Below are 26,763 nucleotides of genomic sequence, written 5' to 3'. Positions count from 1 at the left end.
ATCAATGATGACTCAACCTGACACTGATCCTGAATGTCTGGAGAATCAACCGTCAAAACCATATCAGCCTGAGATTGTTCACCTGGAAGTGTTACAATGTGTGCATCCCTACCTACACAGACACCACCAATGCAGCTTCGTGAAAAAAACACATTCATGCAGCTAAAATGAATACCCACTTGCAAAATGCAACATGAGGACAGTGCCATGTCACCCAACCCATCCCCAGCACCGCCACACGACACACCGTGCCATGTCATGCTATGTGCAGGTAAACAAAGTAATCCCCACAACATGACACAAGTGTCACAATGTACAGTGTCCCTAATTGAAACTCGCGACACCTGAAATGCTCACAGTAATGCAGGACCAACAACACACTTGAGCAGGTATTTAGCAATAACACTTATCAGCCACTGACCCTCAAAACTACCATTAACATGACATTACGAATGTAAGGAATTAGTAGTCTCACCACCTGGAAATGCCTGCACTCCCACCACTTCCAACTGTACAGTGTTGCCGCCATGTAGAGTTGTAGGTGCAATGCTGCCAACATGGACCCCATCTCCAAAGTAGAGGGCAAGTAGAGGGCCTTGTGTAGACATGAGGAAAGGACCTGCAAATTAGGAGGTAGACACGGGTGATGAGTTACACATCAATGCAACATGCAGTGTACAACACAACAGCAATATGCACTAGGAATGTATACACAGTATTGACTAGACTACCCACACATGTAGTGGGAGTCCAATGTCACCATGTACGTCAATGTCACTTGGGCACACCTTTTGCAAGCCCATGGAAACGGGAAGCAGGAGGGGTGTGTGTGACAAAAACCATCTGAACCAAATACATGACAAGCATGCATGTGCCCAGCCACAATGCAGCGTATGCCCACAGGAGCCACGGAAGGCAACACATTGTCCCAAAAAAAAAAAAAACAAAAAAAAAAAATGGCCATTAATGGGCCCGGGGGTGTTGGGGAGGCCACCCAGGAGGTCCGAGGACAGGGTGCACACCAAAACCCATCTGTGTGGATCTTGGGAAAAAAAACACCTCCATGGGCTCATGGCCCACACGGCTACCCTATTGTGGGAGTATCACTGCTGTCGCTATTATCACCCTGTGCAGCTGCATCCGGAGGTGGTTGCACTATAGGAGGCAGCCCACGCCACGCCCTAGTCTGTTCCTCCATGGCTGCAAGCATGCGGGTGTGGTAGGTCTCGTTCTGGAGGATGAGTGTGCGGAGGTCCCCATGCAACAACTCACGGGATGCCCGGACCTCCGCCCTAGTTGCCTGCATCTCAGCTGAGAGCGTACGGGTGAGACGCTCCAGCTGCTGTTCTGTCCTTCCGTTTGTTGAAGCCTCAAGCTCAACAAGAGTTGTCCTGAGGTGAAGGAGCTCCTGCCTCAGGGCTTCCCTGTGGCCCTGGGACTCTATGGAGATGGCTTCCTGCAGAGTCGCCAGTGCCGCCCGCCTGTCCCTGTTGGACGCCAACATGTCCTCCCTGTGTGACTGGCAGATGGAGTCGGTTGCCTGCTGTAGTCGCTCCATCAGCCTTTCGGGGGGGACAATGGAAGTGGCCACCCTATCCATGGCCTGAGCCATCATCTCTGATGATGCTGCATGTTGGGTTGCCATACCGTAAATGGATTGCTCCCATGCGGTATTGCCAGGTGGCTTACGGCCACCACGTCGGCGGACACCACACCTGTCTGGGGCAAGGCGAACTGCGCCTTGCTGTGCCGGCACTGCCTGAGGCTGCAGGACTGCATTCCCCCTCTGATCTGCTGGCCCAGGAACAGGATCAGATGTCGCGGAGTGTGACCCTGCATCCGTAACCACCAAAGGCGTAGCTGCCAACACTGACATCCCCATTGAGGGTTCTGACCCTGGTGCAGGTGGGTGGGACAGAACAGAATCCCTCCCAGGAACACTCACCTGCGACGGCACGTAGGTCTCATCATCCGAATCAACATCTGAGTACAGCTCGGGGGAGGTGCAGCCAGAGACAGCCCTTGAGAGCACGACCTGCAGCAGTTGTGGGTTCTCACCCACCACCAAACCACGTCCCTCACTGGTGGTCGGTCGGCCCTCGGACCCCTCCTGGGTCTGCACCATCTCCACAACCCCAGCAGTATCAGGTGCGTCTTCCCCTGCAAAGACATAAAAGAAAACAAATGGAAACAGGCATTAGCACCATGGCACACAATGAGGGCTGAGAAGCAAGAGAACCAGTACTTGATTGACACATGTCCCACATGACTAAAACCCTCCCATGCATGCACCCTCACTGCGTATGAAGGGCAGGCAAATGGCACACACTGATGACACCAAGATGGAAGATGAACACATTTTCTGCATGCTGCCTGGCAGTGGAATCACACATTGGCCTGTGATTGCCAGGTGAAATACACATGCCATCACACAGATGGCATGTACCATTGCTATTGAGTGAAGATGGAGAGGAGGGCAGCACTTATTCATTCAGTCCAGTTCCCACATGTAATAGCTTTTCTAATTCAAACAGGTCTGATTTTTCACCTGGAGCTGCCAGTCCAAAATGGTCCGATTGCACAGGGACATGTGTGAACAAATGATATCCAGGTAACAAAGTCACTCCACTTTACCATAGCCATGTCAGACATGTGACTACAGGACTGAGAAATGCCTAGTAAAAGTGGTGGAATGCAAACAATCTGCCTGAATGAACAGAGAAAAATAAGCAACAATGTTGTGGCAAGGTGACACTTCAAGGGCAACTGGCGTGCTGTTGGGCTAGATGTCTACTGTTGGCAGAAGGGATACTGCTATGGCCAAATGCTGCTGCGCAGAATGTATTGCATGAAGCACATGGGTGACCCAAACGACTCAGGCGCACACACCCTCACCTGGCACACAAACAGAAGCCCTCACACGCACACCATGCACATGGATGACACACACATGCATGTGCACTCACCGGACAATGCCTCATAATCAGGCATATCTCCCACGCCTTGGATCTGTTCCTCCGTGACGTAGGTCCCAGCGACTGACTCATGTGGAGTGAGTTCCATGTCTTCTACTGGAGACCCACCTCCAGTCACTAGAGTTGCGGCATGACTTGAGGCCAGTTTATTCTTTGCCCTGCGCTTTAGGTCATTCCAGCGCTTATAGCAATCATTGGCTGTGCGCCTCACGATTCCAAGGGCACTTATGATGTCCGCAACGGTCTGCCAGTGTGCCTGGCGTTGTGCAGGTGTGGTCTTGGATCCTGCAACAATGACCATCTCGTTATCATGTGCGGACACATACTCGACAAGTGCATTCAGTTCGGCATCCGTGAAGCTGGGCTTCCTCGACGGGCCGGACTGTGTAGCAGTGTCTGGGGCATCAGCCTGTGCCGGACAAGCACTCTTCTTCTTCCGCTTGGAAGGTGGTGGTGATCCTGAGTGTCCTGCGCCGCTCTGGACACTAGGGGCAGGAGCCCTGGTGGACTCTGTATCAGGAGTGTGGGATTGCACACTCAGCATGGGAGTTGGTGCAGGCATTGGCTCAAGTGTAATGGTGTCAGGGGGAATGTCAGCAGGATGGACTAGGACCGACACTGTCCTGGCTGGGTGTGTGAATTCTGGGGTGGATGGAGCCGCAGCTGCCCCTGCAGCCTCTCCACCCTGCCTACTTGGGGCAGCAGATGACCTTGCTGCCCCTGATCCACGTGGCCTGATGACATCAACGTGCACCAGCGCACGTGTCATAGGCCTGCTGACCTGGAAGTCAGCCATGGAGTCAGCCAGGTCTGGTGCCACAATGGGCTGGTCCAACAAGGGCTGAGCATGGATGGTGTCAGCCACATCAGCCTCAACCGGGGGGGGATTATGGGTGCCCTTGACTGGTCCTCCACACATGGGGGGACAGGGTCACCCTGCAAGTAACGACCACGTCCCCTACCGGATCCACCACGGCCACCACTTGTGGCTCGTCCACCTTTGCCACCCTTACGGAATCCTCGCCTCCCAACCATGGCACTGATGTTAATGTGCGTATGGGAGTGGCTGTAAACTATTGTCCTGGGCAATTGGGGGTCAAAGGGGTTGGGTACCAGATGGTAATTGTACCCTAGTGCTCTAGCAAGGCTGAATGTGACCCCTGGGGAAAGATGACGGGTCACGCAACGCACAGGAAGCCAAAAAAAGGGAGATGACGTGCACGCAACCCCTCCTAGACCACGTGTGTGGAAAAAAAACCTGCACTACGCTGTGGCACCCAGTAACCCAAGAATGAACGTATGCGTGTCACACGCAGCCTAGAATGACCTCTGAAGGGGTAGGCTACACACGGGGCAAGCACAGATGTTAGATACGTGCGTGACTCACCGTCTGCCAGGAAAAAGAGCGTGAAAAAGAAGCGCGTTTGGTTGGCAACACCCCCGCCAAAAGAAGATTTGTACGCTGTCTGAGGAGACAGGACAACAGTAGAAGGGAACACTGTTTGAGGGAACAGGCCCAGGAAAACCAGAAAAAGAGAAAAAAGAGAAAAAGCTGTCAGAGGTAACAGGGAGTACGAACTTGAAACGCTGTGAAGTAAATCGTGTGTGAAACGACAAGAAGTACAGAATTCACCCACTCGCTCTCCACGAAAAGCACGTACAAGGAAATGGTGTTCTACACGTACCTTTTATGCAGGCCCACACGTCCAGCGTCACTTCCGCGTGTACGCGCTAGGGCCATTTCCACCAATTACAGCTTTGTCACTTCCGCGTGTACCCGCTGTATCCACCAATTACACGCTTTGTCACTTCCGCGGGTATGCGCTATTTCCACCAATTACACGCTTTGTCACTTCTGCGTGTACGCGCTTTTTCCACGATTTACACGCTTTGTCACTTCTGCGTGTACGCGCTATTTCCACCAATTACACGCTTTGTCACTTGCGCGTGTACGCGCTATTTCCACCAATTACACGCTTTGACACTGGGACGTGTCTTTCATTTTTTTAACACGCAACATTTCAAACATGTGCCATATTCAACGTGCACGTGACTTCATAGACCCGCATACGCTGGTGGCCTTTGGGCCAATGAATGTACAGACGTGTGCTGACGCGCTTACGCGCTAAGGGCCTTTCCTCGAATTACACGCAGACGTGCAGGATTTTCACATGCAAAATCACTCCGTATCAAGCTGGCCACGCGTTCACACACGGAAGACCACGCTCCTGCCCAGAAGGCCGAATTACTGCCCCCCAGAGCCCTGAGCACCCTCCCACCTGCCATCTGCTACTGCCTGACTGCCTGCTGCCCACGTGCCCTGCCATTTGCTGCCTGCACATCAGCCAGGGGTGCTGTTGCTGTGACCACCCCTGCTGGAACCGAAGACTCCCGACTGCTTTTCCATCGCCCCACAGCCCAGCCCCAGGACCCAGTTGCCCACCCACTCCTGCCTCTGGGGTTGCCATGTCGGGCACCGCAACATCTGGCACCAGTGGCAACCCCCGGCCAAGGAGGCATAGGGGCACCAGCTTCACTGCCACCGTATTTGGTGTCCTGGTGGAGCATGTCCTGGGGCAGTATGAAGCCCTCTTCGGAAGGTTGCGCGCCGACAAGGAAGGACGGACTCGGATCTGGATGGACATTGTGACTGCCATCAACGCAGAGGAGGTGGCAGTCCGCGACTACGAACGTGTCAGGAAGCTCTGGGAGGACTTCAGGTCCAGGACCCTCAACAAGGCCCGGCGCCTCCTGAAGGCAGCGGATGCTAAGGGGCGCCGGGGCCACTTGTCGTAAGATCAGATGAGGGTCCTGGAACGCATATCCCCAGCGCTCCACGTACAGGTCCTTGAGAGGCAGACCCGTCTGGAGTCCAGCGGTAAGTGTACATGCATACTGATTGTAAGCTGTGCGTGTGGTGTGCCAGGAGTGTGCAGGTTGTACATGTATTTTTATGTTGGCAAGTAGGGGGGTGTACAGGGCTGTGAGGGTGACACATGCGAGGGGTCTCATGTGTGACACATGGATGGTGCTTGTGTGTGTGGGCTTGCATGGCACAGGATGTGGAGGAATGATTGTCAGGTGTGACATGGATGTCGATCGGAACACTGCGACAGTTGGCGGAGGTGTACACATGCATGCAAGTTTGGTGGTGTGTGTGCATGTGTAGTGTACTCCCTATGTTGCATGTGATGTGTGGATGACCTTTGGCTGCTCATGCTGTTGTATGTGAATGGATGGTGCTGGCTGTTGCAATATGGCTGTGGTATGGCTCGTGTGTGCAAGTTGAAATGACATGTGTGTTGGGGATTGTGATGCCATGTCTGAGGTTTACCAATGCCACTCATGTATGACTGTCATGTGTGTATGAGTCCATTGGACAGTGCCCTGATGCCTGTGTTTTCTTTCTTCCTGTCTGCAGCGTCAACTGATGAAGAGGGCGGAGAAGGTGCTGTGGAGCACATCAGCAGGGGTCGCACCACCAGCCGGAGACGCAAGGCCCAGATCCCCTCCCAGGTTCTGATCTCGTCGGGGAGTGAGGAGTCCGGTGCCGTGTCCCAGGCCGCAGCTGCCGAGGGGAGGTCCAAGAGGTGGAGGTTGGAGTTGGACTCCTGGGCAGCAGAAGGGGCAGCTGGGACCCCACAGGGCCCAATGGAGGAAGATGGCACGGAGTCATCCAGGTTGGTGGGGGGTTTGGAGGAGGAGGAGGCCGTGCAAGCGACAGAGGCGGGGTCTGGAGGTGGGGATTCCACTGGTGCTAGTGGTGCAGTGCAGGATCTGGGACAGGAGGCAGCACAGGCCACCGCGGAGGTGCCTGTGTGCAATCCTGCCCCTGCTCCTGTCACTGCATCATCTTGCACCAGCGGGGATGCCTACCTCCAGACCCGTTCTCAGGGAGGGGATTGGCTTACAACACCTGGCCTTCCTCTCCCTGCGGATGTGGCTATCCTGCACCAGGTTGAGCCTGTCCAGGGTGGGGTGGCGTTGCGTCAACGGGCCATGCGAGCTGACCTGCAGTCTTTTCATGATGAGTCTGCACGTCTTCTTGCATGGCTCGTTGACTGCGTTGACCCACTGGGACAGCTCACCAGGGCTGGATTCCTCCGTTTCCTGGACCTTGTTCCGACCCCCTCCTCCACGGAACCCCCTATGCCCCAGTCGTCCTCCATGCCATCTTCCCACCCATGTGTCACCTGGGTGCCCTGTGGAGCTGCCTCCGACCGTGCGGCCAGGCTGGGGGACAACAGATCCCTGCCACAGTCAGGAGTCGGACGTCCAGCAGGGGTGGCCACATCAACGACTGCACCCCAACTGGAGGAGGATGTGCAGGCACCATCGGACAGGGCACATGGACAGCAGCAGCTGCAGCAGCAGGAGGCTGTAGGTGGGAGCCACGATAGCTCGGGGCCTTCAACATCGGAGGGGGAGGCTTCGGCCGGAGGGCAGGAGGACCCTGGATGGGAAGTGTCTTCCGTGTGGCAGCGGTTGGGCCAGCAGATAGGTGCGGAGCGGCAGCGGGCGGAAGAGGCGCGGCTCACGATGGTCAGGGCGGAGAACTCCATTCGGAGGGCCCTGAGGCGGGCTGAGTGCCTCGAGGCAATCCGCAGGGAGTTGGGGGTGAACATGTCGGCCTCCCTGTGGACCCTCGGGGCCATGGAACAGGACCGCCTCCGGGACATAGACGAGGAGTTCGATGATGCCCTGGCCCGGAACACCACTAAGTGAGCCGCTGGACTGGCCCGCCGCCATTGTTTATAGTTATTTAGTGATAGGTTTCCTTTATAGTTTATTTTTATTTGGAGTCGACGGACACTGCTCCACCTTTTGTATATATTTCCATTTTAAATAGGTTTTTTGGTAGGTTTCATTTCTTCTGTTGGGATGATGGACCCTGAATACTTTGTACATAGTTGGACTTTGGATTTGGATTTTTTTTTTACTATGGATATTTTTTTCCATGGAGCAATGGTTTTCATTTTCTTTTTTCCCTTCATTTCCTTTTTATGGACTAGAACTTTGGAAGACATTTTTTAGGATTATCATTTATTGATTTTAATTTGAAAAGGGACAGGCAGCTTGATTTTGTTTTTTTTTTACTTGTGTATTTTGTTTCATTTTGATTGCCATTGTTGTTATTAATACATTATTTGGATTTTTTAATTCTTCAATGTGTGGTTTCATCTCATTGTTTTCATGCATGTCATGATATGGGTTTTCAGGTTCGCTTGCAACCATTGTGTGTGTGTGAGACACATGTGTTGATTTACATTGTTTCCATTGGAGTAGTATCATGGGTGCATGTAATACTTGGTTGTGTCTTTGGGCTGTGGTGGCTGGCCATGAGGCCCATGCTTGAGGATTGTCAGGGCCTGTGGGCAGGGGGACATGGGTGGGAGCCTGGTGGAGGGTGCCCCTGCACTGCTGGGGGGTGGGGGTGGTGGGAGACATGAGTGGGGGCCTGGTGGAGGCTGCCCCTGCACTGCTGGGGGGTGGGGGTGATAGGGGACATGAGTGGGGGCCTGGTGGAGGGTGCCCCTCAGTGCTGGGGGGTGGGGGTGATAGGGGACATGAGTGGGGGCCTGGTGGAGGCTGCCCCTGCACTGCTGGGGGGTGGGGGTGGTGGGAGACATGAGTGGGGGCCTGGTGGAGGCTGCCCCTGCACTGCTGCGGGGTGGGGGTGGTGGGAGACATGAGTGGGGGCCTGATGGAGGGTGCCCCTCAGTGCTGGGGGGGTGGGGGGTGGGAGACATGAGTGGGGGCCTGGTGGAGGCTGCCCCTGCACTGCTGGGGGGTGGGGGTGGTGGTAGACATGGGTGGGAGCCTGGTGGAGGCTGCCCATGGTGGCTGGGGGGTGGGGGTGATGGGAGACTTGAGTGGGGGCCTGGTGGAGGCTGCCCCTGCACTGCTGGGGAGTGGGGGTGATAGGGGACATGAGTGGGTGCCTGGTGGAGGCTGCCCCTGGTGGCTGGGGGTTGGGGGTGATAGGGGACATGAGTGGGGGCCTGGTGGAGGGTGCCCCATGACTGCTGGGGGGTGGGGGTGCAAGGGGACATGAGTGGGGGCCTGGTGGAGGCTGCCCCATGACTGCTGGGGGGTGGGGGTACAAGGGGACATGAGTGGGGGCCTGGTGGAGGGTGGCCCACAGTGCTGGGGGGTGGGGGTGCTGGGGCGCATGAGCAGGTGTGCAGGGTAGTCCCCTGTTTTGTGGGCTGCCTGCAGGGGCCGTGGAGGGTGTACAGGGAACACCTGTGAGGACCCAACCAGCCTAATGGCGTGTGTAACTTCCCGCGCACCCCTGTAATACACGTACCCAGCCAAATTGCGTGTGATAATTCCCGCGCACCCCTGTAATACACGTACCCGGCCAAATCGCGTGTGATAATTCCGGCGCACCCCTGTAATACACGTACCCAGCCAAATCGCGTGTAAAACTTCACGCGTACCCCTGTAATACACGTACCCAGCCAAATCGCGTGTGATAATTCCTGCGTACCCCTGTAATACACGTACCCTGGCTAATCGCGTGTAAAACTTCACACGTACCCCTGTAATACACGTACCCTGGACAATCGCGTGTAAAACTTCCCGCGTACCCCTGTAATACACGTACCCTGGCTAATCGCGTGTAAAACTTCCCACGTACCCCTGATATAAACGTTACCCGCTTTGCGTTCCTTGTTTGCCAGCCCTGTAAACTGGTCCAGGGTTAGCGCAGCCCTTTGCGATGATTTAGCGATTTTGATGGCTTTTCCTTGTGCGAGGCCGTTCTTGGGGGCGTTACTGGCGCTGCTGCAGAGTCGCTGCGATACTCTGCACCACGGCTGGTTTGGGAGCCTAAAATCCATGAATACGCGGTGCTCAAAAATCGGTTTTATCGCACGCGCCTGGCGCAGACAATCGCACGCAGACACTCTGCGCCAGCCGCTTGCGACACTTTTCTGCGAAATTCTATGAATTACCCTGATAGTGTTTTTGGAATAAGACGACAATTGGACTACTGTGCTGGAATGGTGAAATTCACTCTAAACTCACAGGAAGATCCACAAGAATTTCTAATGTACTTACTATTAGTACTGGAAAACAAAAACATACCTATAAATGAAATCTTCCAGATTTCATACATGTGGAAACATACATGCACTCTGTGCAACAATGTGACACAAGAAGACATTCCCAATGAACGCTTCATATATATATCAATACCAAATTGTGAATCCATTCCATTTCAGCAACTTGTACAAAATGCAAACCATGGTAGATTATGCTCTACCTGCAATTCAGATAATCGCTCCACGTTAGTAATACAAACACATAGGGCCTCATTACGACCCTGGCGGATTTTTTCCGCCATCGGCGGACTTTTCCGCCATGGCGTAAAGTCCGTTTACGCCATGGCGGATGGTGGACTTACCGCCCCATTCCGAGGTCGGCGGGGCGGTAAGTCCCCATTGACTCATTTACCCTTCCCCATTCCCATTTCGGCCCCATAGGGTATAATGGGAGTGGGGAAGGAGTTAATTACGCCACCGTAAATTACGGTGGCGTAATTAACACCAAGGTCCCATAGCGCCATGGATTTTTACGCCCGCAAAAAGCGGGCGGAAAAATGACCATGGCGCTCTGGGAACTCGGAATTGGCGGTAAGGGGTCGGCGCAGCTAACGCTAGCGTAAACCCCTTACCGCCAGGGTCGTAATGAGGCCCATAGTAAATACGTAATACTAATGCTTCTACGTTACAATGCAGATGGTACCAAAAACAACTGCAAGCTGACTGGATTCACACATAGTCAAATATCACTTGGTAAGAAAACCTTCACAACAATAGGTATAATCTACCACGCAGGAGCCACAACCAATTCAGGGCACTACACGGCATATATAAAAAAGAAATGTGGATGGTTTGAATGTAATGATAGTACCATTACTCTAAAGCAGAGATTACCAGCAAATCTTACAAACGCTTATTTGATGTTCTTAAAACCAAAATTTGATAAATAAACTGTATTTAAACCTTTAAGTAAATTTGTGTTACAAAAATATAAACTGTTAGAATACTCCAAAAGCTATCTAACTGCTCAAAGATTCTACAACAACTAATCAGATAAATGAATACCACTAAATTAGACCAAAAAATACACAGTTAGAATACGCCAATTGGTATCTAACTTTCCCAAAATTATAAATTTGTGTTAAAATAATATAAACTGTTAGAATACTCCAAAAGCTATCTAACAGCTCAAGGATTCTACAACAAGTAATCAGATAAATGAATACCACTAAATTAGGCCAAAGAATACACAGTTAGAATACGCCAATTGGTATCTAACTGTCCCAAAATTTAACAATATCCAAATAGATAAATCAAAACCACTAAAATATATTAAAAAAATAGACAGTTAGAATACGCCAATTGGTATCTAACTGCTCCAAAATTTTATAATATCAAAACAAATGAAGAATCTGTTACTGCTCCAAAAAAAATACAACAAAGCAAAGTATAAAGCATTAGCCAGAAACAACAAGTGAACACTGAAAACAAACAAACAAATAAACTGTAGCATAACAGAAAAAGGTTTTTTTTTAATCCAACATGGATTTTTTTTTTCTCCCACAGACCCAATGATTTTAGCAACAAATACAGAAACTGAGCAAATTGCACAGTACTCTGATTTGTACTCTACTAAATATGAGGGTCGAAAAAAAACAAAAGTATATTGCTTATACAATGTAATAAGTCATTACAAAATACTAATACTAACATGCTATTTTCTTTTATCACAGAAATGAAGAAGAAAAACATGAACTCCCATTACTAGACCAAACAGTAAGTATAAAATAATAAGGACAACCATAGCAGCATATCACATCCATAGTATCTAATACCTTTGTTCCTTATACATTTGTTTTTCACCCAAAGTTATAAGCAAATATGAATGTGATATGCTGCGGTGGTTGTTGCCAGGGCATACAGTCTTGGATCCATAGAGTAAAACATTTCAACTATGATCTATGGGAAACTTTTAATGTCCGCGAACAATGTGAGTGTTCTTAGAACACTTTGAAGTTGCCAGCGAACAATACGGACACCGTTTTCAGGACACCTCCTACGAACATTTCAGAACAACGCGATAGTTCTTAGAACACTTTCAACTTAACAACGGACAGCGTCCTAAGGACACCCCCTACGAACATTCCAGGACACCGGGAGTGTTCTCAAAAACGTCTTCAGAACACCCCCATTTTGTTTATTTGCGAACATTTCAGGACACCGCGGGTGTTCTTAGAACAAATTCAACTTGACAGAGAACAATACGGACAGCGTCCTCAGGACACCCCCTACGAACATTCCAGGACACCGGGAGAGTTCTTAGAAGCTTCTTCAGAACACCACCATCTTGTTTATTTGCGAACATTTCAGGACACCGCGAGTGTTCTTAGGACTCATTCAACTTGACAGAGAACAAGACGGACAGCGTCCTCAGGACACCCCCTACGAACACTCCCCGGACACCGCGAGTGTTCTTAGAAGCGTCTTCAGAACACCCCCATTTTGTTTATTTGCGAACATTTCAGGACACCGCGGGTGTTCTAGAACACATTCAACTTGACAGAGAACAATACGGACAGCATCCTCAGGACACCCCCTACAAACATTCCAGGACACCGGGAGTGTTCTTAGAAGCGTCTTCAGAACACCACCATCTTGTTTATTTGCGAACATTTCAGGAAACCGCAAGTGTTCTTAGGACACATTCAACTTGACAGAGAACAATACGGACAGCGTCCTCAGGACACCCCCTACGAACACTCCCCGGACACCGCGAGTGTTCTTAGAAGCGTCTTCAGAACACCCCCATTTTTGTTTATTTGCGAACATTTCAGGACACCGCGAGTGTTCTTAGGACACATTCAACTTGACAGAGAACAATATGGACAGCGTCCTCAGGACATCCCCTACGAACACTCCCCGGACACCGCGAGTGTTCTTAGAAGCGTCTTCAGAACACCCCCATTTTGTTTATTTGCGAACATTTCAGGACACCGCGGTTGTTCTTAGAACACATTCAACTTGACAGAGAACAATACGGACAGCGTCCTCAGGACACCCCCTACGAACATTCCAGGACACCGGGAGTGTTCTTAGAAGCGTCTTCAGAACACCACCATCTTGTTTATTTGCGAACATTTCAGGAAACCGCGAGTGTTCTTAGGACACATTCAACTTGACAGAGAACAATACGGACAGCGTCCTCAGGACACCCCCTACGAACACTCCCCGGACACCGCGAGTGTTCTTAGAAGCGTCTTCAGAACACCCCCATTTTTGTTTATTTGCGAACATTTCAGGACACCGCGAGTGTTCTTAGGACACATTCAACTTGACAGAGAACAATATGGACAGCGTCCTCAGGACATCCCCTACGAACACTCCCCGGACACCGCGAGTGTTCTTAGAAGCGTCTTCAGAACACCCCCATTTTGTTTATTTGCGAACATTTCAGGACACCGCGGTTGTTCTTAGAACACATTCAACTTGACAGAGAACAATACGGACAGCGTCCTCAGGACACCCCCTACGAACATTTCAGGACACCGGGAGTGTTCTCAAAAACGTCTTCAGAACACCCCCATTTTGTTTATTTGCGAACATTTCAGGACACTGCAGGTGTTCTTAGAACACATTCAACTTGACAGAGAACAATACGGACAGCGTCCTCAGGACACCCCCTACGAACACTCCCCGGACACCGCGAGTGTTCTTAGAACAGTTTCACTTTGCTTGCGAACAAAACGGACACATATTGAGTCCTTAGAACACCCCCCAGTCAGTTTATATAGAAGATTTCAGAACACCTGTGATGTCCGCAAACAAATCGAACACAAAAAGAACGTCTAACACATAAAAAACACAACTTTCATCCTATCTCATACACTCCCACCCTCCCCAAACACTCCTACACACCAACACACTCTACAAAATACACATTTTGAACAAAGTTTCACCGCGCTGTGCGCGGACGTACGCGAATCCAAGTACGCGGGCGCTACCGAAAAATCTGACGCGCTTCACGCTCCACGCCGTCCAATCAGCGAACACGTTGCATGTCCGCGAACATTACGCAAGACGATTGGCCAATCAGGACACTGTCCGCGGAGCGAACAGGGAAGTGTGTCCGCGAACCGAACACAGATATCACTCATTTTTTTTTACCTACTTTTTGGTCATTTTAAAAAAAAACTACTGGACGGATTTTCACCAAATTTGCAAAACCACGCTTTCGGGACCAAGCCGCTGCTCCTGGTCCAAATTTGGTGGAAATCCGTCCAGCGGTTTGGGCTGTAGGCGCGAGCAAATTTTTTTTCCCATTCAGTCTATGGGAAAAAAAAAAGTTTTGGGACCCCCCTATAACTTTGCCCCCCCTGGACGAATCCTCACCAAACTTTGCAAAAAAATTCAGAGTGACCCAAATACTTTTTTGCAAAGTTTGGTGAGGATCCGTCCAGGGAGAGCGAAGTTATAAGCCACCCAAAAAGTGCTCTTCTTATGGAAACAGCAACTTAACCATAACTACATGGCCACTACCGTGGCCATGTAATATATATATATATATATATATATATATATATATATATATATATATATATATATATATATATATATATATATATATATATATATATATATAAAGTGCTCTTCCTATGGAAACAGCAACTTAACCATAACTACATGGCCACTACCGTGGCCATGTAATATATATATATATATATATATATATATATATATATATATATATATATATATTTATATAAATTAAATCCTAAACTACCCTAAAAAGCAATGCCGTGCACATTGTTATATTTTTGTTTCAAAAGCATACTGTAAGGGGGTTCACCTGCAAGGCATTCATTACACCATCGAAGCCAGACATTTGGGATGCAATGCAAATGCAAGTTGCCCTTGATGGTGATTATGATCAAGGGCAGAGGAGCAGCATCAGAACATACTACTGCCAGGCAGCAATGAGCGCAGATGGTGGGGTAAAGACAGAATACAAATCAAGAGATTGGTTCAAGACCTCTCATCAGCCTACAACGTGTAGTCTCATAAATGCCAACATGCCCCATTCTATTCTGTGATGTGTGTCGCCAACTCATATTTTAGTATCCCTGATTGCCTCATTATTAATTCAGGGTGCCACGTTCCAGAATGCTATGATACACCTTGGCCAATCATCTCCTGACAAATCATTGGGGCTTATGAAAAAGCAAATGAATGATTATATTGTACAAAGAGAAATTGAAAGCATTAGGTAATTGCCAGGGAAGATGGAACCCACAGCTTTCCACCAACGCTCTGCCAATGTTGCGTGTCTGGGTGCATATGAAAGCATGTATTGTGGACAGTGCATGCATATGAAGGCATGAAGACCCTTGTGTTATTAACCTTGTTGAATGGCGAAGAGACGCCCATTGTCGAATCAATTGATTCTTAGTGATATCTTGGCGCCAAATAGTGCTCATATGTGTAGATGAAATAACCGTTAAGGGGGTGAAAAAGAGAAATATGTTCAAATGTCGCCCTCAAGTACAGTAGGTTACTTATTTTGGTTTTGAAGCAGTTTCGACCAGCAAATACAGTGGCCGATGGAAGAAGTGGATTTGCAGTTCATACACGATCTGGAAGGTGTCAACTTGAATAACAGCAGAGACCCACTGCCTCCTAGTGGCCAGGCGCGAAAGACTACCGCTTCCAGCTAAAGCTGCCTTGCCTAAATGGCAATAACTACATACCATAAGAACTTTCACATGCTTTATCCTTCAACAAATACCTCACAAAAAGGGGCGTAAAAGACACTTGGGGACGACTGTGGGCGAGAAGTTACTCTTCCTCAGTATCGGTGTTTGGAGAGAAAGTTGTTTCCATTGTATTGTGCCCTCACATCATTGTAGTCACGAGTCAATTGTAATTGTGTTTTGCCTCGAGTGTGAAGACATCTAGCTCATCACATCAAAAATTAAACAAGTAACAATTACAACTGATAAACATTTCTTTCCTGCACTTCCTACTTCTGTACCTATACAATCAAGCATCACCCAAAGTGACCAGTAACTTACTGTATAAGGTGTTTTTCACTTCCATAGCCACGGGGCGCAGGAGAGGGTTTGTCTGCCGCACTGGCCCCTAATCTTGATTTCACAAGGACCTTTCTTTTGTCTGAATGAGCAGAGAATTTGCAAAAGAGTGCGTCAACAGTGGATTTGAGTGCATTCTGCTCCAGCAGTGAGAAGTGGAATTGACAAGAGTAACTCACCACTGGCTACACCCTATACCGTGATCATACTATTTAGGGGCAGAACATGACACCTGCTTCTCTTCATGGTGAGACTGGCACCCACGTCCCCTTTCTTTGCAGGGTCAACGCGGCTGTGCTCTCTCGCTGCAAGGATGGGCACTCCCTTTATCTTTCCCTGTGAGAGTCTGCAGGGACTGGCAACAGCTTATTTTCTCTTTTTGAAACTGACCTTCCACACTCCTCCTCTTGTGGGGTTTCTATGCCTTCTCTATGCTGCAAGATATTCTCAACCCCTCTTAATGGAGGTGGCTGGTGCGAAAGTGGCCAATGAGCTATTAGAGGTCACTCTGGTGGAGATGACCGTACTGCGTAGAGGACCACTTAGGTGGAGGTTGTGGTGCTGTGGCAGTGAAGTGTGTGGCGGGGGAAACTAGGTTGGCTGAGATGTCTGGTGGGGTGTAGGTGGCTGGTGTGGTGGATCTGTGGGGAGAAGCTGTAAGGCGGCTGGGTGGATGTGGTAGAGTGAAGTGAAGCTAGTTGTGGACGCATAGGGATGGTCGTGTCTGCTGTGGTGAAAGCCGAGGTGAGTTTGAGATTGTTGGCAGAGGTGGGGAGTCCCAAGTATGGTCTAGTTGGGCTGTGTACCTTTTCTAAAAGTGCCCAAGGGTTTTTCGTGTTTACCTCTACTTTCTGATTAGATTGGGAGCAAGAAATCGAGGATTTCCAGATGCTACGAGAATGTGGCCTCTGTGCCTGCTCCCACGAAATACTGTGGTGTTCACAACACCGTGGCACACGCTTTGTGCTGCTAAACAGCAAAGTGGCATCCCCTACCTGTTAACGAAAAAGAAACAATCACAGCTGTGATAGCAACAGTTTAGCTGTCACAACAGGATCCTGCCAATAACTAACACAATGGGAGTCTCATCTAAAGCCCCACTGTTGTTATTCCATGATCTACTACATTCCTCTCCCATTCAAAGTCATTATGTGTCACCTCCACCATGCATCGCCCGTGCTGCATTCAGCAGCAGGACGCATTGTGCTGCCACACAGCAATGCAGAGTCCTTCCATTGGTGCCACAAACCAAAGTAGCAGCACCACCTCGCAGCTGCCAAACAAAGGAGCACCCTTGCTCCCAAAAAGGAACGGGCATGCGCCAGTTGCTTGCAAATGCCCCCCATTGCTTGCCTGCTGGCATGCAGGGACATATCGCCACATGTTGGTTCGTGCTTACTAAAGCGTCGAACACTGCCTGCTGCCACACAGAAAAGTACCACTCCCATCCAGATGCCACACAGCAGGGTGGATCTTCTATTGGCCCCTCCTATATGTATGTTCTAACCTGGGCCCCACTGCTGCTATTGGTACAGGAACCCCCCCCCCCACACACACACAATGCTTTAGATTAGAGCATGTGCCACTCTGTAGAAAGACTGATAGGGTCTTCGATGGCACCATTTTACAGTTCAGAAAATTAATCAACAGGATGCAAGGCATGCCTCTGTGAATTTTTTGTGCCATGTTGTTCCGACAATTCCTTATAGACTTGACAGCTGTTCGGCCATGTCTGGCTTTGGAAAAGAGTAATTCAAACATTATCAAGGTTATCTCGCATGTGTTGTATGCCTTTCTCCAAAACGTCTCGCAATAGGAAATGGTGGAGAAGAGGGTTTTCCAAAGTGTGTTTGACGTATTCAAATTACTTACTGAGCAATTTCTCAAATATCCCCTGATGCATTCATTTATTCTCATCAATCCAATACAGAAGACTCTGAATTTAAAACACATCAGGTGAATATATCAGTGGGATTATTGAGTCAATAATTAACATTATTCTGGAAACAAGTACAGTTGTGACGAATCTTAGCCTACCATCAGCCTCCCGAATACTGAATCCATATGTGTGCATTTCACACACACACAGACACACACACATGCGTGTGCGCGCACACACACACACACACATACACCCACACACACACACACACACACACACACTCAGCCATTCCACACCACCCCCAGTGAATTACCATGATTCCCAGAACCTAGCCAATGCATTCTTTCTTACCTGCAATCTCACAACACAGGCACTTCAATACGTAGCAAACATTCATGTTTTCACAAACCTAATTCGTTTAAAAGCAATAAAAGGGGCTGGTCTCAGGAGGATAGCTCAGGGCAACATGCTCGCCTTGGAGACACAGAGCAACACAGGTTCAATCCTGGCTCCCCGATTGGAAACCTCTGGGTATTAAGCACGTTATAAATAAGCTATCATATCATATTATATAATAAGCTACCATTAATATACAGTGTCCAAAATCTTGAAATTGTGATCAGCGTTTATTAGCTCTACCAACCTCTAGCTGGTCCATTCCAACAGCAATGTCAGCAAGTGCCCATTACCCATTCAGCGTCCTTCACTCCTCACAATTGCCCACACCCCATATTCACCACATCCCTTGCTTGACAATGTGCACCGAACCCCAAAATCCTTCAACGTAACCAGAACCTCACACTTGTACATTCTAATAAAATGCCATATGGAGCGGTTATCCAAGAGCACTGTGATGCAGTCTGTTGAGGGAGAAACGGGGGCTGCAGGAGAAGCCAAGAGCGACGTGATGCAACTCCTGAAGGCAACGAGTTTTACTCGCCCTTCCATGATCTAGGCCAGGTGTCAGCGCAGTCTCAGGTCCGGGGATAACTGTCAGTAAGGGTCAGACCCTAGCCCCACCAGGAAACGCTCTTCAGTGGCCACTGAGAGAAATGTACCTACTAAATGAGGCTAAAAAAGGGACTGATATACACAAAATGTGATGAATGGAAGGTTGACAATTAATCTTAACTACTACATTGCTCTGGGCAACCTTCCAGGCCACTGGTTAGCCCATCTGTGCCATTGCAGAAATTGACCAGCCATGTGCAAATGAGTACTGGAACTGCCAGCAATAGGCACAGACCAGCCTGAACTGCTAGGCATGTCCCCTCTACATGAAACCAAAGCAACTGCAGACATGTTGTGGCCTTCTTGTGCCTCATCAGTGAGGTTCCCTTTGATTTCCTATGGCACAATGATCAAGGCAACCACCACTGGGCATACCCTACACCACATAGGGAGACAAACTATATCAAATAAATTGTGATCGGCTGAAGGTTCTGTGTTAATCATAGCCACTTGCATTGCTCTGGGCAACCTTCAAGACCCCTATTGTATCCCCCTTCTGCACAATTCCAGACAGGGACCAAACCTATGAAACTCAATATTGAAACTGCCACAAATGGTTGCAGACCAGCTCAAACTGCTAGCACTGTTCCCTCTACATGGAAACACAAGCGACCCCCAACATGTTTCACCCTTGTACTGACTCATCAGTGAGGGGAAGATTGTTTTTTTTATGGTGCAGAGAGCAAGGAACCCATATCTGTGCGTACTCTGTCTCACTTAGGGAAAGGTGCTGATAGACAGTTCACGAGACTCTAGGATTGTAACAGGAGAGAAAACCACAAAGTACCAAGCACCACACGGATTTTAGACAGCTAATGAGACATAATGAGAGATGTTCCGAGCTCTTTGGGCTTCCTACGAGCTGCTACGTGCAGCGTGGGATTCCAAACTCAGAGTGTGTTAGTTGGACAAAACCTGACACGGTCTGTGACCTGGAACCAAACTCAAATCCTTTGACAAAGAAGGAATACCCAAGACACGGATATTCATTCTCGGTATGCAAAAGCGGACAACTGTAGCTTGTACATAATCACACATTCTGATAGATAGGAGCGTCAGTTTTCCTGTGAATGTGAATGTGACAGATTGAGTGGCATTTGGAAAACCACCATGATCCTCCTGCCAAACCCTACTGTGGTGGGTCTGGGCCAAGGATGAATTAAACTATTATACTTCATATGGACATAATGAAGGGGAGGGCTAACACAAATGGGGAGGGGGTGGGAAGAGGTTCCAAAAGACTTATCACCATAAAGGAAACTTAGAAGGGAAAAGAGAAAGGAATCAGTGCCCTTATTGTCCCAATCATCCAGTGCAATAAGAGGCAACATTCTACAGAGAGAGAGAGAGAGAGAGAGAGACAGAGAGAGAGAGAGAGACAGAGACAGAGACAGAGACAGAGTCAGAGATTGGGATACAGTTAAGGGGCTTGGCTAAGTAAGCCATTATGTTGGAGAGAAGAAGTTCAGAGTTCAGGCTAGTAATTTGGATCTGCTGAGAAAAGGGCCCATAGAAAAATAGAATAGTAGGTGCCCTTCGGAGAGTGACCGTAAAGGATCTGAAGCACGTCAGGTAGCTATATCCCATCAGGCACTGAAACAGATTGGGGTTCTTTGTCTGCTGAAATTAAGTGATGCAGATCAGGGTGCTATATCCAAGAGATACAGACATAAAATTAAGGCCAGACAAGGGCTTTTAACCTAGGTGGCCGCATCAAGGCTACTAAGCAAAACTACGAGTCTTGCATTGACATTTCAGGCAGTGGGGTAGAAACTCCTACCTCAGTGTGCCTGGTAGGGAGGAGAATACCTACTCATGTTGCCCGGAGAGGGACAATAAGTCCAAAGAGACATTTAGGGCAAGAGCTGTACTGCAGACTTTGTAGAAAAATCAAATGAGAGAGCCGCAGAGGACACACGTGGTAAACTAACATGCAGAGGCTACCAACTGTGCTGAAGGCAACATAAGGCAAAGGCAAACACCATAACAAGTAGCAATAGCAACTGCATCCACAACATCCCTGACCAAGGAGTATGATAGGGCACTATAATCTCCCAGAGACTGAGTGATGATGTTGGTTATTGGCCTAAGTGTGAAGTCTCCGGAACCTTGAAATGTAGGCTAGGGAATGCAAACCAGGACTGAGGAGAGTAGGTCCTTGTAGAATACTTATTGCTAAGTCATCTTGTCACATTTTTGTTGTTTAGGAAATCTATAGGTCCTGTAAGAGATCAACTGAGTTTACCCATTATTTGAAGTTCATGAAGAGACACCACAAGTTGCAAGCATTTTAAGGAATCTGATGTAGGCATATTCAAGAGAAAGAGACGTGGTTGAGTGATGCAAGTACTTTGGATTTAAAACTAAAACTACAGTTAGCTTTAGCCCCTCTAGACATAGGGAACAGTTATACTTAACAGACTATCAGCTACATGATCAGTAAGGATTTGGCAGGACATGGGTGAAATCAAAGAAAATCACTTGGGTGGGATCATAATAACCTAATCAAAAAAGTTTAGAAGGGACACCTTCGATTAGAAGATTGATTGGGAGTATATAGGGTTTGATGACTTACCTGATCAGAGAAGAGAAACTTTTCTTTCACAAGCAAACACACATTCTGACCTTGATTCAGCAGACACTTCTTCATTGAGTAAAGATAGTGAAGGCTCAACATGTGATGAGCAATTTAGAGGTGGCCTTTCAGTCACAACATCAGCACAGAGTGTGGCATCCTATTTAGACCGCCATCTTGTGCAGAGACCAGACAGGAAAGGAGGAACACTAGATGAGAGAAATATGCTGTCAATGATCAGTAAAAAATTCTACTTAACGTTTCTTCCACAAAACTCAGCTTTGTCGAGCAGAGGACTCTTAATAAATGTTCATTTTTTGTTATCTAGGGGCATGATGAATGATAATGATGAATATTACACTCAAGTTAAATAGTATAGCCAATTGAACTTTTTTTTTAATACACACCCCTAATTACCTCGATAATCATTACAATATGGCAGACATGTTGAATTTAAAGAAGGAAATGATTCACCAGCCTTTAGTAATGTGGTTCAGAAAGATGTCTCACATAAGACTTTTTAGGGTTTAATTTGAATTCCTAATATCACAAAAGCTGTATGTTAAGGTATGTCTTCACTGAATGTAGATAGAAATATTGTCATTAAACGTGCTAATAAGGGGGCAGGGGCGCTCTGGTAATCTTACATCACTAGATGTATCAGCAAGAAACTTTGAGGTTACGTTCTGATGTTAACATGTATGTTAACATGTATGGCATTTTGCAGCATGACCCCATTAAGCAGATAGTCACGATCATTGATAAGATCATTCAGGTTGGCTTGAGGCTGATCTATATTAGTGGGAATGCTTCATCATTTTGACAAAAAGGACACTGACAGACACATGATTTGTATTGTCTGCCTGAAATGCATAAATCCATGACCCATGTCAAATCGTTTTTCAAGGCAGCGATGTATGCATTGGAGCTTTTGAAGATTATTTTCTGCAATCTATGGACAATCTGGGCAAACACCTTGGTAAGGACATGAGCCCTTTTTTCATGTATTGCGAATCATGAGGGACTACTGTGATCGCACAATTCTTGCAAGGGCTGGTGTAACGAGCCTTTATACCATCATCCCTCGTGGGGAAGGTACAGGAGATGTGTGCGAAATGCTGAAGATCACAAACCCAGCAGGGCAATTCATAAATGCTTCACCACTGTGCTCAGCATTGCATTAAGTCAACGTTTTACAAAAAGGTGAGAACACATCAGTAGGGGTTATATGTAATTCAAATAGTGAACATTTATTTATGGAAGGGTTCCATGAGCTCTTTGACAGAAAGGTGCTGGTTTGTGCATCAGAGACTTTGATGGTGTTCTTGTCATTTGTCACACAAAGGCATCTGCTGGATAAGTTTCTTTTTTTTTAATTATATTGATGCTGTGCATCCTACCATCAAAGTCATATACAGTAATGGGCACTACTCTTCACTCACCAGTCTTCGCAAGGTGCCAAAAACAATGGATGGATTGTAATTCATTTTTTACATGCAATTTCCATTCATACATTTTGTTGATCTGTTTGCATCATTGTCAATTATTGAGAACCAGCCGTAAAACAACCAGAACAGAAGGTTTTGAAGAGTCAGCCAGTGCTTTAAGTGGGCCGGGGCCTGCCGGGGCCGGGCCCCGGCAGTCTCCAGAAAGTGGGGCTGAGCCGGGGCCCAGCCGGGGCCCCCGTCCCACACAAAATTGGCGGGATGCATTATCCCGCTGCGGCCGCAGCCGCGACGGGAGATGCGCCCGTCATTATGTCAGCCAAGCTGACAGAAGTGCCAGTCAGCCACAGCGACGCTGAGGCTGGCGGCACTTCTGTCAGTTAGTGTAACTCCCTCTGATGACCCCTCATCAGGGTCATCAGAGGAAGTTACTGTCCCTTTGTTTTCCCTCCCCAGGTCACTGACCCCCGCGGGCTCCGTGATCTAATATGCAGATTAAATCACGGAGCCCGCGGGTTCGCAGATGGTGAAAGACGCCTCGGGCTCAGTGATCTATGTGCTCTGAGCAGATAGATCACAGAGCCCGAGGTGCCTTTCTCCGTCGGCAAAGCTTTATAAAAGATGCCTTGAACTGTGTACGTTTCAAGCCATCTTTTATAAAGGTAGAAATATTTCTATGTTTATAAAAGACGGCTTGAAACGTGCACAATTCAAGGCATCTTTTATAAAGCTTTGTCGACGGACAAAGCCACTTAGCGGTTTGTTTTGTCCATCATCAACGCTTTATAAAAGATGCCTTGAATTGTTTACGTTTCAAGCCATCTTTTAGAAACATAGAAACATGTTACATATATCTATGTTTATAAAAGGTGGATTGAAAAGTACACAAACCATAGTAAGGTAAGCACACAAGTGTGCGTAACTTAGTATGGTTTGTGCACTTTTCAAGCCACCTTTTATAAACATAGAAATATGTAACATTGCTATGTTTATAAAATATGGCTTGAAAAGTACACAAACCATAGTAGTACGCATACAAACATATAAATGCTCACATACATTTATATATTTGTTTGCGCACCTTACTATGATTTGTGCACTTTTAGGCCACGCCCACAATGAAAGCCACGCCCCCAAACGAGGCCCCCCCCTCAATTTCTTACCCCACTTAAAGCACTGGAGTCAGCACAGTGCATAACACAATATAGAGGTTACAGTGAGCATATTACACAGAATGTATTATCAAATACAAGGGTCAAGCATTAACTTCAAACACCAGCTTATCAGACATGGTGGTTTATTCCCTAAATTGTCCTTTTGGGAAGCTCTCCAATGTATAGATGAACCATTGCTCAGATGAAGTACTTGTCTGACATAAGGGACACACATTTCAAACATGTGTGGCACAGCACTTCATTGAACTGGGTTATTCCGCCTGCCGGTAAGGTTTGAGGGAGTTCAACTTGCACTAGCTCAACCACAAGACTGGACAGAATCATGTGTCTCCAGGAGCATGGGGCATATTGGATTCATACCTTTATTTAATCGATTTATGTATGCAGTACGCATGGCCAATGTAGTTAAACCTCTTGAGGGCCTTGGCTCTTGCTTTAGCTACAATTAGTTTATCTGCATGTGGTATGATGTAACCAACTTCCATAATCCTTTTACAAATTTTATCCGAACTTTTTTTTTTCTTAACAAGTGCTTGTCTTGGAAACAAGACAACACCGAGCAACACAGGTTTAAAACCCGGTTCCATGCTTAGAGGCTGGAGTCAGGCATGAAACATGATATACATTTTTAAAATGTTTCAAAAATGTAGTTAAGTCAGTGTTTATGTAGTTATAGAGTCAATATACAAAGAAAAGGATGTGTTTAGATTGAAAGCAGTATTTGTCATGAATGCAGGAGTAATCATTTTCACTTAAAGTGTCTTTGTTATAATTATAATTACGTGCTATCATTCCGTTTAGCAGGTGATATTTCATTTTTTATTGTTATATATGTCATGCTTTATTTTTTAAGTGAGATATTTGGTTGATGTGTTGATATTTTGCGCACTTTACATTCACATTGAGACTGTCTTTGATTTCCATTGTTGAAATGATAAATGTAATTTCATCAAACAACGTAATTATTTCGAAATGTCCCCAAACCGCTGTAATAGGCGACTTTCCGCCTGTGGTCCACTCAGAACAGCATGTGTCAGCGACTTAGAATATGCCTCTTTACTTGTTTGTAAACCTTCCTTTATGTAGATCAGTGTAGTTCACACATGTATCTACTCCATATCATTCCTTCTCTGTGGTATTTATTTTTGATTTTGATGTCATAGGATATTTTATAAAGAGAACCCCAAAATATTCCATGATGCATTCTGAACATTAAATCCTTGGACCGGATGTTATCATTATATTGATTGGGATTTTAAAAAAAGTGTAAAGACTTTATTTAAATTGGTTTAGACATTAGTTCAGAAACTAAGTGCGAGTATGTATCTTATTTACTTGAGCCAATTCACCGCATCAGTATTGGTCCCTCCTCTGAGGATCCTTACCCACCACTAACTTAAACAGTTGAATGATGAGCTAGATTTATATAATCTAACATAACAAGGGGTGTTCTTGCCATTATCCTCACAAGATGGACAGCACTGCATAGTACTGGAAATAGAGGGAGCTTCCGATGTTCTCTTTACTTTTACTTTGAATAACACTGCCAATAGAGCCTCTGATTTTCATTGTTTTCTTTACTGGCTTTGTTACTCCCCCTTCACTGCTACTTCTACGTCCACACCCTCTCCTTGGTGCTGAAAACATTGGCTCTACTTTATCCCTTAATCTTGCGCTCCTTGTCTCTGTGATGTTTGTGTGTACGTACTTCCCACCTACCTCTATGTCTTTGCAGTGTTATAATAACAAGTCTTGCAATAATAACCCATACAAATAATGCAGTGTAGCTTGCAACGGATCAATGTTAATAATGTGAAAGAACATTGTTTTACATCTTTTACCACATATATATGCAGGTAGAGACCCCCGCAATCCACCCTAACACCCCTCCACCTTTTTTATTCACCCCACCCCACCCATATATATATATATATATATATATATATATATATATATATATATATATATATATATATATATATATATATATATAATGTAATTCTTCCTTTTGGTACGATCCTGCTTGCATCCCATACAGAATTAGACTGAAAGGCTGATTTACAGAAAGTAGTGCTAAATTCACGCTAAAGTGTTTGTGCATGTGCTAAGATTGCGTGGCGCAAATGCAACACACTGGGAGGAGGTGATTTACAGAAATATGTGCAAGCAGGGACCTTAGGCCTGATTTACAGAAAAAAGTGGTTCGTTTGCGCAGAAAGTGTTTGTGCATGTGCTAAGATTTTGTGGCACATATGCAATGTGGGAGGAGGCGATTTACAGAAATAAGTGCAAGCAGGGACCTACAGTTTAAAGAAAACAGGGTTGCACCAGACACACGCACAATACGGCCCCAGTGCAAACCAAGGACCGACTGAAATAATATGTTTTGTGTGTAATGTGAACCATGTCCATAGATGCAGCAAAAATAATCCAACATTGCAGGATGATTACTCACAAGTAATCACCATTATTTGCACTTATTCCAACCAATCACAGTTCCAGTAGTGTTACAAATCTGTGCCCGCCAATTGCACAATTGCAAATTGCACCTATGTCAGCTATTCC

This window comes from Ambystoma mexicanum, chromosome 10, assembly GCF_040938575.1.
Source record: "Ambystoma mexicanum isolate Mex_15411 chromosome 10, UKY_AmexF1_1, whole genome shotgun sequence".
Taxonomy (NCBI): Eukaryota; Metazoa; Chordata; class Amphibia; order Caudata; family Ambystomatidae; genus Ambystoma; species Ambystoma mexicanum.
Note: the sequence above shows the minus strand (reverse complement) of the source record.